The sequence below is a fragment of the Lepus europaeus genome, chromosome 7, assembly GCF_033115175.1.
Source record: "Lepus europaeus isolate LE1 chromosome 7, mLepTim1.pri, whole genome shotgun sequence".
Lineage (NCBI taxonomy): Eukaryota > Metazoa > Chordata > Mammalia > Lagomorpha > Leporidae > Lepus > Lepus europaeus.
Window position 1 is genome coordinate 130,712,352 of NC_084833.1, and position 12,548 is coordinate 130,724,899.

Below are 12,548 nucleotides of genomic sequence, written 5' to 3' on the forward strand. Positions count from 1 at the left end.
AAGCTTTACTTAATATATGCTAAACTGATCTTCTTTATATAAAGAGAATTAAAAATGAATCTTTATGTGAATGTTAGGGGAAAGGGAGAGTGATAGTGGATGGGAGGAAAGTTATTGGGGAGAAAAAGTAATTGTAATCCATAAGCTGCACTTTGGAAATTTATATTCATTAAATAAAAGTTTAAAAAAATATTGAAATGAATTGGAAACGGAGTAGCCAGGACTTGAACTGGTTCCCAAATGGGATGCTTGCACTGCAGTCAGTGGCTTTACCCACTATGCCACAGTGCCAGCCCCTATGTATAAATCTTATGGTATCAGTAGATACATTATGTCGTATTAACTGTTCCACATGAACAGGGAATGGTGATGTGAATATGTGACTATACTCAATCCATTCATGATGACATGAAGTATTCATGGACAAAAAATTGTGTAACTTTTAGGTATAGACAGATACACATATTAAGTGATTTTGTAAAGATGAGTTTAATTAGACCAGTATAAATACACTAGTCATATGCTCTGTCAGATGCAGCCAGAGGCTCTGCAAACGTTTGGAGTTGCGAAGTTTACATCCTTAAGTAGACGATGTGGTGAATGAGAGTTTAGAGTCTTTTTAAATGTATAATTAAACGAATAACTACAGTGAACTGGAAAATATGAATAAAAGGTTGATGTTATTGGAAGTGGGTCCAATAGAAGGGGAATCCCCTTGCAGTACTACAAATGAGTCATATAGAACAATAGTGTGAATAAGCTAGAAGGTGATATTCCAGATAAAATTTGCATCTAATATGTACCCCTAAAGATGTACATGCTTAGGATTCTGAGCTTTGAAAAGAAGTACACATGAATGCAAATTCTTGCCATGTTATATTTTGCAAGGCAATTTTGTTATATTACTAAATCTTTGACCTACATTTCTCCTCAAACGGAAGTAAAAATTCAATCCATAAGTAGAAGTATTCAAATATTAAATAATAAAAATATACAAAACCACATGGAAATACTTTTAATTAAACAGCATTTGAAAAACTTGTTCTCTTGCCATGGTTCATGCAACTCCAAATCCCTTTAAATTGACATTTACCAATGCTATCTTACTAGTTAAAGAGATCAGTTTAAGTTCCTAATTGATCATAAACATAGGATAAATGTCAAAGGGATTACATAAATAAGATCAGTGCCTGCTAATAATAATTGATAAAATTAAAAAGGAGAGAACGATCCAACATGGGAAGTAGGATACACAGCAGACTCACAGAATCACAAATGCCCTAAACAGCACTCGGGTCTCAGAATCAGCCCTTAAGACATTCAGATCTGGCTAAAAAGCCCATGAGAGTTTCTCCGGCATGCAAAGCCAAGGGACTGTGGCAAAAAAATGACCTAAATGAAATATCTCTGTGAGTGAGATCCTGGTGGAAAGAAGGGTCCATCAAAGAAGGAGGTACCTTTCTCTGAAGGGAGGAGAGAACTTCAACTTTGATTATGACCTTGTCTAAATAAGGTCAGAGTTTGTGAACTCAAGAGACTTCCATAGCCTTGGCAGCTCATGACAAGAGCCCCGGGTGATTACTGAGATTATAAATAAGAGTGTCAATTGTTTAATTAACAACAGGAGTCACTGTGCACTTGCTCCCCATGTAGGACCTCTGTCTTTAATGTGTTGTACTATGAGAACTAACTGTAAAAGTAATCTTCAAACAGTACTTTATACTCTCCCTGTCTCCCTCTCTCCCCTTCTCCCTCTCTCTTTTCTGAAAAGTCTTACTTTCAGATAAGTAAATCAATAATTAAAAAAAGAAAAACTAGGAAAGCAGAACAGATTCAAGAAAAAAATTAATATTTTAACCAGGACTCCAGAACAGACTATAAATGTGCTACTACTGCAGTTTTGTCACTATTATGTACTAAAAGAAAAATAATTAATGTATATTATCATGTACTAATTTGAATGATTAATTATGTGTAATTAGAATTTAGTTTTAAATGAAAACATTTCAAGTGACAATATTCATCAGCCTAGTAGAAAATGGTTGAAACAGGTCAGCGCCATGGCTCGCTAGGCTAATCCTTCACCTGTGGCACTGGCACTCTGGGTTCTAGTCCTGGTTGGGGCACTGGTTCTGTCCTGGTTGCTCCTCTTCCAGTCCAGCTCTCTGCTGTGGCCCAGGAAGGCAGTGGAGGATGGCCCAAGTGCTTGGGCCCTGCACCCTCATGGGAGACCAGGAGGAAGCAACTGGCTCCTGCTTTGGATCAGTGCAACACCAGCCATAGTAGCCATTTTGGGGGGTGAACCAATGGAAGGAAGATCTTTCTCTCTCTTTCTCTCTCTCTCTAACTGTATAACTTTGCCTGTCAAAAAAAAAAGTTTAAAACAAACACTCTCTCTTAATCTCACAAAGTCATGTGATTATAAGACATATCTGATTTATTCTAATAGGCCTTCCTAAAATTTACAATTTTTTTTCTGACAACAGTCAATTTGGCTCATCATAGAAAATTCTTTGAAGGCTCTTGTTAAAATTGTTCCTCTTTGAAAAAGTAAATTTTACTGCATGAATCTACAAGAGGTAAATTTTTGATTTATAGAACATTGGAAAACCAATTATGCTTAGTCTCTAATTTCTGATTTACTTTATAGAACAGAAATTACACAGAAAATTTTCACTTTATCTATTTTTAAAATATTTACTTACTTATTTGACAGACAGTCAGGAGAAAGATAGAGAGGTCTTCCTTTTGCTGGTTCACTCCCCAATGGCCACAATGGTCAGAGCTGGGCCAATCCAAAGCCAGGAGCCAGGAGATTTTTCTGAGTCTCTCACATTGGTGCAGGGGTCCAAGCACTTGGGCCACCATCCACTGCTTTCCCAGGTCATTATCACAGAGCTGAGTTGGAATTGGAGCAGCTGGGACATGAACTGGCACCTGTATGGGATACCAGTGCCACAGGCAGAGGCTTAATGACTATGGCATGCACCGGCCCCCACTTTATCTAAATTTATGATGAACCCATGAGTTGCACCACAACACAATTTTTCTTCCTTCCTTCCTTCCTTCCTTCCTTCCTTCCTTCCTTCCCTCCCTCCCTCCCTCCCTCCCTCCCTCCCTCCTTCCTTCCTTCCTTCCTTCCTTCCTTCCTTCCTTCCTTCCTTCCATTCTTTCTTTTGCTCTCTCTTTTTCTTTCTTCTTTTTTTCTTCTTTCTCTTTATTTTTTTCTTTACTTATTTCTTTTTCTTTGTTTTCTTTCTTTCTTTTTGTTAACTTTTCTGTGTCATGAAGCTTGCACATTGCATCCAAGGACATGGACCAGGGAGAGAGGTTCATGATTACTGTGTGCAAGAACTCTCCTCTTGAGGGTCAAAGCATCTGACAAGGAAGTTCTCCTAGATTAAGTCCTCAAGTGCCTCTCTCAATAACAAGTGAGAGAAGGTGTGCTAACTGAAGAACATCTTTTGTTTAATTAACTCTGGGAGGTCTGAGTGTTGCTGGAGTCTTCATTTGGCTATAATAATGGGTCATGAATCATTTGAATGTGACTATTCACCACTAGAGGGCTCTGTAGGGTCGACTACATTTTCACTCATTGACACCTGATTCCCCACTGTTGTCTCCAGCTGCTCTTCTGGGGAAGAAAATCTGCTTCACTTGCAGCATTCTTAAGTCCAGCACCGGCAGAAGCATAATTGAAAGAGCCCACAGCTGAGACAAAGGCAAAAAGACACTTGCTTCCATGTGAGAATGACTAAGCATACTGTCTTCAGTGTGTAAAACTCATCATGAAGAGGATCAGGGACCTCTGTATCTCCAAGTGTATTTCTACCTCCCAGCTTAGAACTCAGAATAGGGCATCCATTGAATAAACAATGATTCCATACTTCTATGTGTTGCTTCTCTGTTTAACATTGCCTGCTGAAATCTTCCCATATATTTTTACCCAGCATGATTTGTCCTATTTTTTTCACTTCTCCATGACAATATTCAACAATTTGCACACTGTGCTCTACATTTGACACACTGACAGCACTTTCTTTTTGTGTGCACTATAAACCTGATAAATTGCTCTAATGATTTTTATTATTTCATCATTGTAAAAATTCCTGTATCATGTTCTTTAATAAGTTTGGCATAATACTGAAAGGTGTTTGACACTGAAGACACTGTGTTTTTGCTTGCTAGAATTACTTAGATTGGGAGTAGTGATATCCTCTGATTATACCTTCAAATTGAACTAAAGAGAGCCTAAATTCTAAAACAAGAATAATATTTCTGATAGTGGAGGTGAAGCTGAAGAGAAGGAAGACAAGATTGGGCACTCTGATGGTGTGAGTGAGCTGTTTATGGATGATCTGTTTTTTTGTTTCATTTTTTTCTTTTTTTTTTTGACAGGCAGAGTGGACAGTGAGAGAGAGAGACAGAGAGAAAGGTCTTCCTTTTGCCGTTGGTTCACCCTCCAATGGCCACCGCGGTAGATGCACCACGCTGATCCGATGGCAGGAGCCAGGTGCTTCTCCTGGTCTCCCATGGGGTGCAGGGCCCAAGCACTTGGGCCATCCTCCACTGCACTCCCTGGCCACAGCAGAAAGCTGGCCTGGAAGAGGGGCAACCGGGACAGGATCGGTGCCCCAACCAGGACTAGAACCCAGTGTGCCAGCGCCGCAAGGTGGAGGATTAGCCTAGTGAGCCGTGGCGCTGGAATGATCTGTTTCTTAAATAAAACATGCTTCTGTAGGTTTGCCAAATTATGTACCACTCAATAACCTTTCACGTATCTTTAAGAATTTTGTCTCAAATCTCTTCCCTTAATTTCACTTTCACAGTTATGGAAAATGAAGTTTTGAACAAAGCTGATGGTTATGGATTTAAATTATTTGCATAAATTCTGTCTTGCTAATGCATGAATCACTGATTCTGAAAGTATCCTCTTGTCTCTCCCAGCAAGAATCCTTAATGGCCCACACTGCTGCAGGTGCTGTAGAAACTTGCAGTGCTGTAAGTAATCCAAAATGGAGGTTGTCATGATGAAAAACTCTGAGTGCACTATTTTAATATCAAGCAGTGGGTTAATGCCCTGGCCTGAAGTGCCAGCATCACTTGTGTGTGCTGCTTCAAGATCCGGCTGCTCCACTTTTGATTCAGCTCTCTGCTATGGCCTGGGAAAGCAGTAGAAGATGGCCCAAATTCTTGGGCCCCTGAGCCCACAAGTGAGACACAGAAGAAGCTCCTGGCTCTTGCCTTCCAATTAGCACAGTTCTGGCCATTATAGCAAATTGGGGAGTGAACCATCTGATGGAAGACCATTCTCTCTGCCTCTCCTCTCTCTGTGTTACTCTGACTTTTGAATAAATCTTTTTTTTCATTTTTTTAACTTTTATTTAATGAATATAAATTTCCGATGTACAGCTTATGGATTACAATGGCTTCTGCCTCCCCATAACTTCCCTCCCACCCGCAACCCTCCCCTCTCCCACTCCCTCTCCACTTCCATTCACATCAAGATTCATTTTCACTTTTCTTTATATACAGAAGATCAATTTAGTATATATTAAGTAAAGATTTCAACAGTTTGCACCCACATAGAAACACAAAGTGAAACATACTGCTTAAGTATTAGTTATAGCATTAAATCACAATGTACAGCACATTAAGGACAGAGATCCCACATGAGGAGCAAGTGCACAGTGGCTCCTGTTGTTGACCCAACAAATTGACACTCTAGTTTATGGCGCCAGTAACCACCCTAGGCTGTCGTCATGAGTTGCCAAGGCTATGGAAGCCTTCCATGTATGCCGACTCTGATCATATTTAGACAAGGTCATAAAAGACAGGGTGAGGATAGTAACCAATGATACTAAGAGTGGCATTTACCAGGTCTGAACAATTATAAGCATTAAGTGGGGAAGAGGACCATCAGTACACTCAGATTGGGAGTAGAGCCATTGGTGGTAGAGTAGATGTTATGATTATGAAGGAATGAGGCCCAAGTGTGCTAGACAGGGTCTAGAACAAAGGACAGAGTCATTATTAGAGGAGCTAAGAAAGGTGCTGTCTAAGCTACAATTAAGTTTTCTGAAATAGAGGCAAATAGAACCTGACAGAAGGAGCTTGATAATAATCTGGTGGGCTTTAGGCCTTGTAAGTTAAGAGGCCCAGACCTATCTATCTCTTCACATGGGGTATATCCTAAGGGAGGTGTGCACCTCCTAGGAGATGGCACTCTGTTGACTTTCATTACTTGGCTGGCCTGGGAGGAGAGCTGGCCAGATAAAGGCAGGTGGCATCTCTAACAAGAAATTTACAGTTCTGCCTGCAATGTTGCTGACTCTACTTGGCCATCCCTTCAGCTGCAGTGGTCACTTTGGAAGTTGGGCTGAGTGAAGGGCTTTTCAGCTTAGAGCCAATAAGATCTGTGGCTCTGAACTGGGCATCCTTCGACTCCAGGGCAGGTCCATTTCCAGTGATCCAACTCTTGGCAGAGCTGCCAGGGCTCTTCACAAGCTGACTTCTGCTGAAGCCCAGGCTTACCACATTGAAAGCCACTGCAGTGGACAGGCCTGTTGGGTCTCCTTGAGGGCAGATCACTGTACAGATCAGCCATTAATAGGCCTGCCACCCATTGCTTCTGATGCCTAGCTTTCTTTTCTTCCTGGTTTGTGTTCAAGCAGACCAGAGGATGCAAGTCAAGGGAGTGCCCAAGTCCCATCTCTAATCTTTGGTGGCCTGAACTACAAATAAATCTTTTTTTAAAAAGTTATTTGGCATATCACCTTTACTATAAAAATCACATCTAAGCAAGGTTTTGGCTCTGGATGCAACAGACGGTCACTGGCTAAGCGGTAATTACAGTGTACTGACCTCGTCCAGATGGCAGCAGAACCCACCAGAACACCCCCTTCTCTGTGATGACACCACTCCACATGCCCACTGCTCTCCTGCATGCTGCTCTTGAGCTCTAGCCTTTTAGCTTACAACCAACCAACCACAGTTGGCTCTAATTGCACACACATCATGCTACAAATATCACACATTTGAGAAAGGACTTACTGTTACAGACCCACTGGTGTTTGGGGACAGGGATGGCTGAGCACACCCTGGCACCTGCTCTTAAGAAGTGACACAAAGGGCCCCAGATCTCAGAGCTTGTCCTTTGAGTGTTTACATCATCTTTGGTTTTGTTTGAAGAAGTCAATTATTTCTGAGTTTTTGGTCCAGCGATCTGAGAGCTAACAAGAAATTAATTCTCCCATTTCTTAATCAGGCATTTGAAACTTATTGATTAGCAATATGTGTATTTCTACATCTTTGAATAATGACTACTTCTCTGAAGGAAAGAGTGAGAGACACCAGGCAGGTTTTCTCTGGTAGAGTAAATCACACTTAGTAATATATGATTTGAATTAGTAGATCATTTTCCATTTTGACTTAAGGATCCTTCCAGTCTCTACTTACTACATTGTACTTCAGAACTCTTTCAAATTAAATATGACTAATATGCATTTCCATAGTTTGAAAAAAAGCATAAAAACATCTCACAGCTTTTAATAAAACTTTCCATTTCCCTTTTGCAGCAAAGAGGCAAAATCAGTTCAACACACCAGTATGAGAGGGAGGGGAAAAAAAACCTCAAAAAATTAAAATAATATTCAAACCACAGCATTAAGTGTATCTGCATCCAGCTCAACATCAACATTTATAATATATCAATAATTTTATCAAATTTTCTCTGTAGGGAACCTTTTTAATATGTTCTGATTATTTACAACTGTACAAGCAAAGCACACTCCTAAAGTGCACATATTTAATACAGTATCAACTATTTGCATTTACAGGATTTTTCAACAATCAGAAAAAAGATCAACCGTTTAAGATCCTTAAGGTATATTACAAAAACTACTGCTAGTTCTTGTACTATGGTATACTTAGTAAAACTAGTGACAAAATATCCACACAGTAACTGAGTAATTCTGATCCACTCATGTCAACCCGGGGTGTCTCCATGAACTCTAAGCTGTCTTATACAGAAGTTAAGGCAAAGTCATTTTCAAGTTTAAATGCAATTCAAACCTTTAAATATTAGATGAAAATAATTTTTTAAAAAAACTTCAGTCTTGTTAAATAACATTTCATGGAATAAACTGTATGGTTATGCATAGCAGGAAATATTTTAATGTCTGCTGCTTAGAATACTTAAAGAAAAATGTCGGGGGCCAGCACCATGGCTCACTTGGTTAATCCTCCACCTGCAGCACTGCACTCCATATGGTTGCCAGGTTCTAGTCCCAGTTGCTCCTCTTCCAGTCCAGCTCTCTGCTGTGGGCCAGGAAGGCAGTGCAGGATGGCCCAGGTGCTTGGACCCCTGCACCTGCATGGGAGACCAGCAGGAGGCACCTGGCTCCTGGCTTCAGATTGGCATAGCTCTGGCCGTGGTGGCCATTTGGGGGATGAAGCAATGGAAGGAAGATGTTCTCTCTCTCTCTCTCTCTCTCTCTCTCTCTCTCTCTCTCTCACTGTATAACTCTATCTGTCAAATAAACAAAAGAGAATAATTTTAGGCATTTTAAAACAAAATAATTTATATTTACATTTATTACAAACTTGATAACTTAAGTGCATCCTTGTTCAGAAATACAACACTTCTAGAACTGAATCAATGAGACCCTCATCTTGGAGGTAAAAAGAGCAACAATTTTTGTTCTCTACCAGCCAAAGAGGGGAATAAAACCTCAAACACCATTCTCTCACCATTGCATACCTTTTAAATCCATGTGCTGATGCAGAGGTTCAGGAAGACATCCTCATGGAGTTAAGATGAAGACTCTTCTGAGAGAGTGCCTGGGGGAGGGGAGACATGGACAGAAATGTGCATGGAGCAGGTGCACTATGCCAAGAGCCAGTGCAGCCAGCTCTCAGGGATCAAAACCACTTCATGATACAATGTCCTGGCAACGTGTCAGTGGCCAACAAAGTACATTTTCATTTAGGTTCTATTCACGTGTTTTGAATTGATTTTAGGTAATAGCCACTTGCAATTGAGGGAAGAAGCTGGCTAGTTGCTGGCAGGATGTCAAAACTCAAAGCTTTCAGGTTTCTCTAGGGTGTGCTTTGTAGGTTATTTCTGCCCACTGGATCCAAAAAGACCTATATGTACACGTATATGTATTTTTAAATGCTAGACTCACTTGTTAACAGTTTAGATGAAAGCACAGCATCTATGCCAGTGTGTCAGCAACCTGACACTGCCAATCCCTTTCCACCTCAAGGCCAAGGCTACCCTTGCCATCCCTCATCCATCTGCTGGGGCATCTGAAATACACACTTGTAGATCAATATTATTAAAAAATAAAGTAGCATAGCTCCTTTAATTTAGAAAATTTACTATATAGCTTGCATTCAGAACCACACAGAGGCTTAATAAAAAACAAGAATCTGTTGGGATAAATGCATTTTCTGTCCTGAAAAAAAATCAGACCTACACATCACCTCCAGTTAAGCACCAACCAAAAATAAGGTTTATATTAATTAAATCCTGAAAAACAGTTTTTTAGAGGGGGAGAATCTGACTCACAGAAGAAAAAATAACTTGCAGGCATTCCATGGGGCTCACAGACACTGCAAGTGCCTAACCAGCGACTCATTATCATACAGAGTGGGAAGAGTGTTTCATTTGTGGCTAATGCAGCTCTATGCAACCACTCCCAGACATAAGGTTTTCACTGAGGAGACTTGGGGGGAGTGTTCTGTCCTCTGTGAAGACACTTTCCAACAGCTGGGGTGAGGGCCAGTGCCCAGGCTGCCTTTCCTGGTCTTTGGGGACTCTGGGAGTGGACTTGAGGGCAGGGGGCTCCCTCTATTTCTCCATGGGCACAGCAAGCTTCTTCACCTCCTTCCTACAACTGCGGGGGTTTGACTTTTGTTCTTTTGGGGGTTGCAGTGGGGAAGAAGGCGGCTCTTTACTCGTTCTCTGACAAATCTCCACGTAGCTGGGATTTTGCATTTCTGTGGCAGCTCCATGCACTGCTCTGATTTACACGCAGTTGTAGTAAGGAGAGAAGGGAGTCTGTCCACAATGTGGGTTTCCCTCTGCTTTTCTATACCTTGGGATCCTCAGGTAAATGGGCTGGGAAGGGGATCATTCATATGTTGCTGATACAGCACAAGAAGCCAGCAGTGAGTGCTCTCTGGGACCACTACAGGAATAGCATTCCTACTTGCATCTGCATGGAGGCTCCTTTCCTTTGATAATGCTATTATCAAGCTACATAGCCTGTTTTTAAACAAGCCCTCTCTTCAATTTGCTTGCAGCTCCAGGTAATGGGGGGAAGTTGGACAGCCCCAGTTCAAAATTTGTGATGGAGACTTTGGTCATGTTGGAGACTGAGTTTGGCTGCTTGTAAATTTCTCCTCCCTTTTCTTCCTATAGCCAAAGGAATTTTTCCTGCTTCTGGGAGAATACTGTCTGAGTGAAGTCAGAGAGGTTGCAGGCTTGAAGGTTGGAGACGTAAACACATGTATAAATCCAGTATTTGGAAATAGAGTTACCAAGTGTAGATTGAAATAGCTATGCATTGTTGACAATGTCTGGGGGCAGTCAGGCTGTACAGAGGAAACTGTTGTTGGGGACTGTATACTGGAGGTAAATAAATGATGTGTAACACTGTTGTGTATAAAGGTTCATGTAGAGAGACCTAAATCCATTCTTTGGCAAAAATGGGTTTATAGCTATTGCCTTGGCTTTTAGCTGCACCTTAATTGGCTTTCCTTGAAAAGTTTTGACTTTCTGCAGGTATTTGTAAGCCTGTTGTACATCAGCTTCTGCTTCAAATGTAAAAAATCAATTATCATTATAAGCAAATTCAGTTTATAAATTTCAGTAAATTATTTCCTTTGAATAGTGCTTCTACCTCTTCCACAGGGGTAGATTCAGATATTTCTTGCAATATTACTATGCAGCAATTTTGATTTGGCCTTAATTTTTCTCCCTTCTCATCCACCTGGACTAAAGGTAAAGATCTCAGCATTTCAACAATCAAATCCACACTAGTACTGAGTTTCTTGATATGGTCAAAGTTAGCTACCATTGTAATTAGAGCATACTGATCACTATCCATCTGTGATGTGAGATACATGGCACTAGCAAGAGTCTCCCTAGATAAACAGAATTCCAAATTTTTAAGTACTTCTTGAGAGTCTTCCTGGCTTTCTGGTTGAGATTCATTTCCTCCTGTTTCACTATTTTCAGGTAGAGATCCGTATTCTGCATGATCCAGAGCTGAAGTGTTCATGTCTGTTTTGACTCATCTAAATCTGGTAATGCTGCATTCTCATGACTTTTATCACCATCACCATTGACACCCAATCCCTGTGGGCTGCAGTCTGCACCATGGCTTGCTGTCTCCTCCCATGCAGCACTCAAACCGACAGCTGTACTACTTGCTTCCAAATGTAACATGAGTCCCCCACACTTTCACATTAGGGTTTAGCTCTCAAACCTTAGTTGTTGGTACCTGAGTCAAAGCTGGATGGAACTTGTTTGAGAAGTAGTTTGAGATATAAGACCATTCATCAAATGAGAGCTATTCTTGCACTCTTGGCTTCGCTGTGCCTGCAGTTCAGCCACAACTTTAGCATCCTGATCAGAAGTCATGGGTTCTACAGGGAGAAGTTTAATGTAAACTTCAGGATGCTGCCTGCGCCGCCAGCCCCACCCCACCGGCCTCTGTCAGGCTCCGTGCTGCAGCCCAGGTGCCCAGTGACCCCACAACATGCAGGGAGAGCCGAGGAGGGAGATTAGGAAGAGGCAGAGCTGCCGGCCAGGCTGGACATAGGGAGGGAGGGCCGGCATGGGCCAGGTGCAGTGACAGAAGCAGATTCTTCCCCTTTCAGGCCAAAAATGTCTCAACCTCGAGACTCCAGATCCCCAATACTCCTTCCCTTCACATGAGAACACACCTAAATAAATCCTTAAAAGGTTGTGTGTGAATCAATCTGGCAGAAATTCACTAAATACCAAGTTGATAGCATCCATCATAGCGCAGATGGGAGACTGAGCAGAGCTCAGCATCGAACCATGGTGATTCTGATGAGAATACAGGGCCCACATTTTCTCAGAAAGGAACACTGGAGGGACCCAGCTTGAGGTGGGCCAGGGGCAAAAGTGCTTAAAGGATAATAACTGGGCATTCTCAATGAATAGGACTCACTCATGGTATTTCTGTAAGTTTGAAGCAATTTCAAAATTAACTACTCTTAAAATGACCAAATTGTAAGATGACAATATCCATATCATGTTAGTAAAGCAGGGACAGCATCAAATACTATGAAGACTAAACCTTACCCAATTCCTATTAGGCCAAAGTTGTAAAACTTGTCCCCTTCTAAGCACCTACATGTGTGGAAACTGCACAAAAAATAGAATAACATTCACAATGCATTTCTTTTTGTGAATATATTTGTGATAGTTTGGAAACAGCTTGATCTTTCTATTTTAAAGGTTTTGAAAACCCTGTTGCTCTTTAAAAATAATTATTTTATTTTTGTAC

The 12,548-nt window shown here is 41.1% G+C and overlaps 1 pseudogene; it reads right to left on the bottom strand.

The window, feature by feature from the left end:
* Positions 1-9,719: 9,719 nt before the first annotated feature.
* Positions 9,720-11,653, bottom strand: LOC133764037 (la-related protein 4B-like; annotated as a pseudogene).
* Positions 11,654-12,548: the final 895 nt, after the last annotated feature.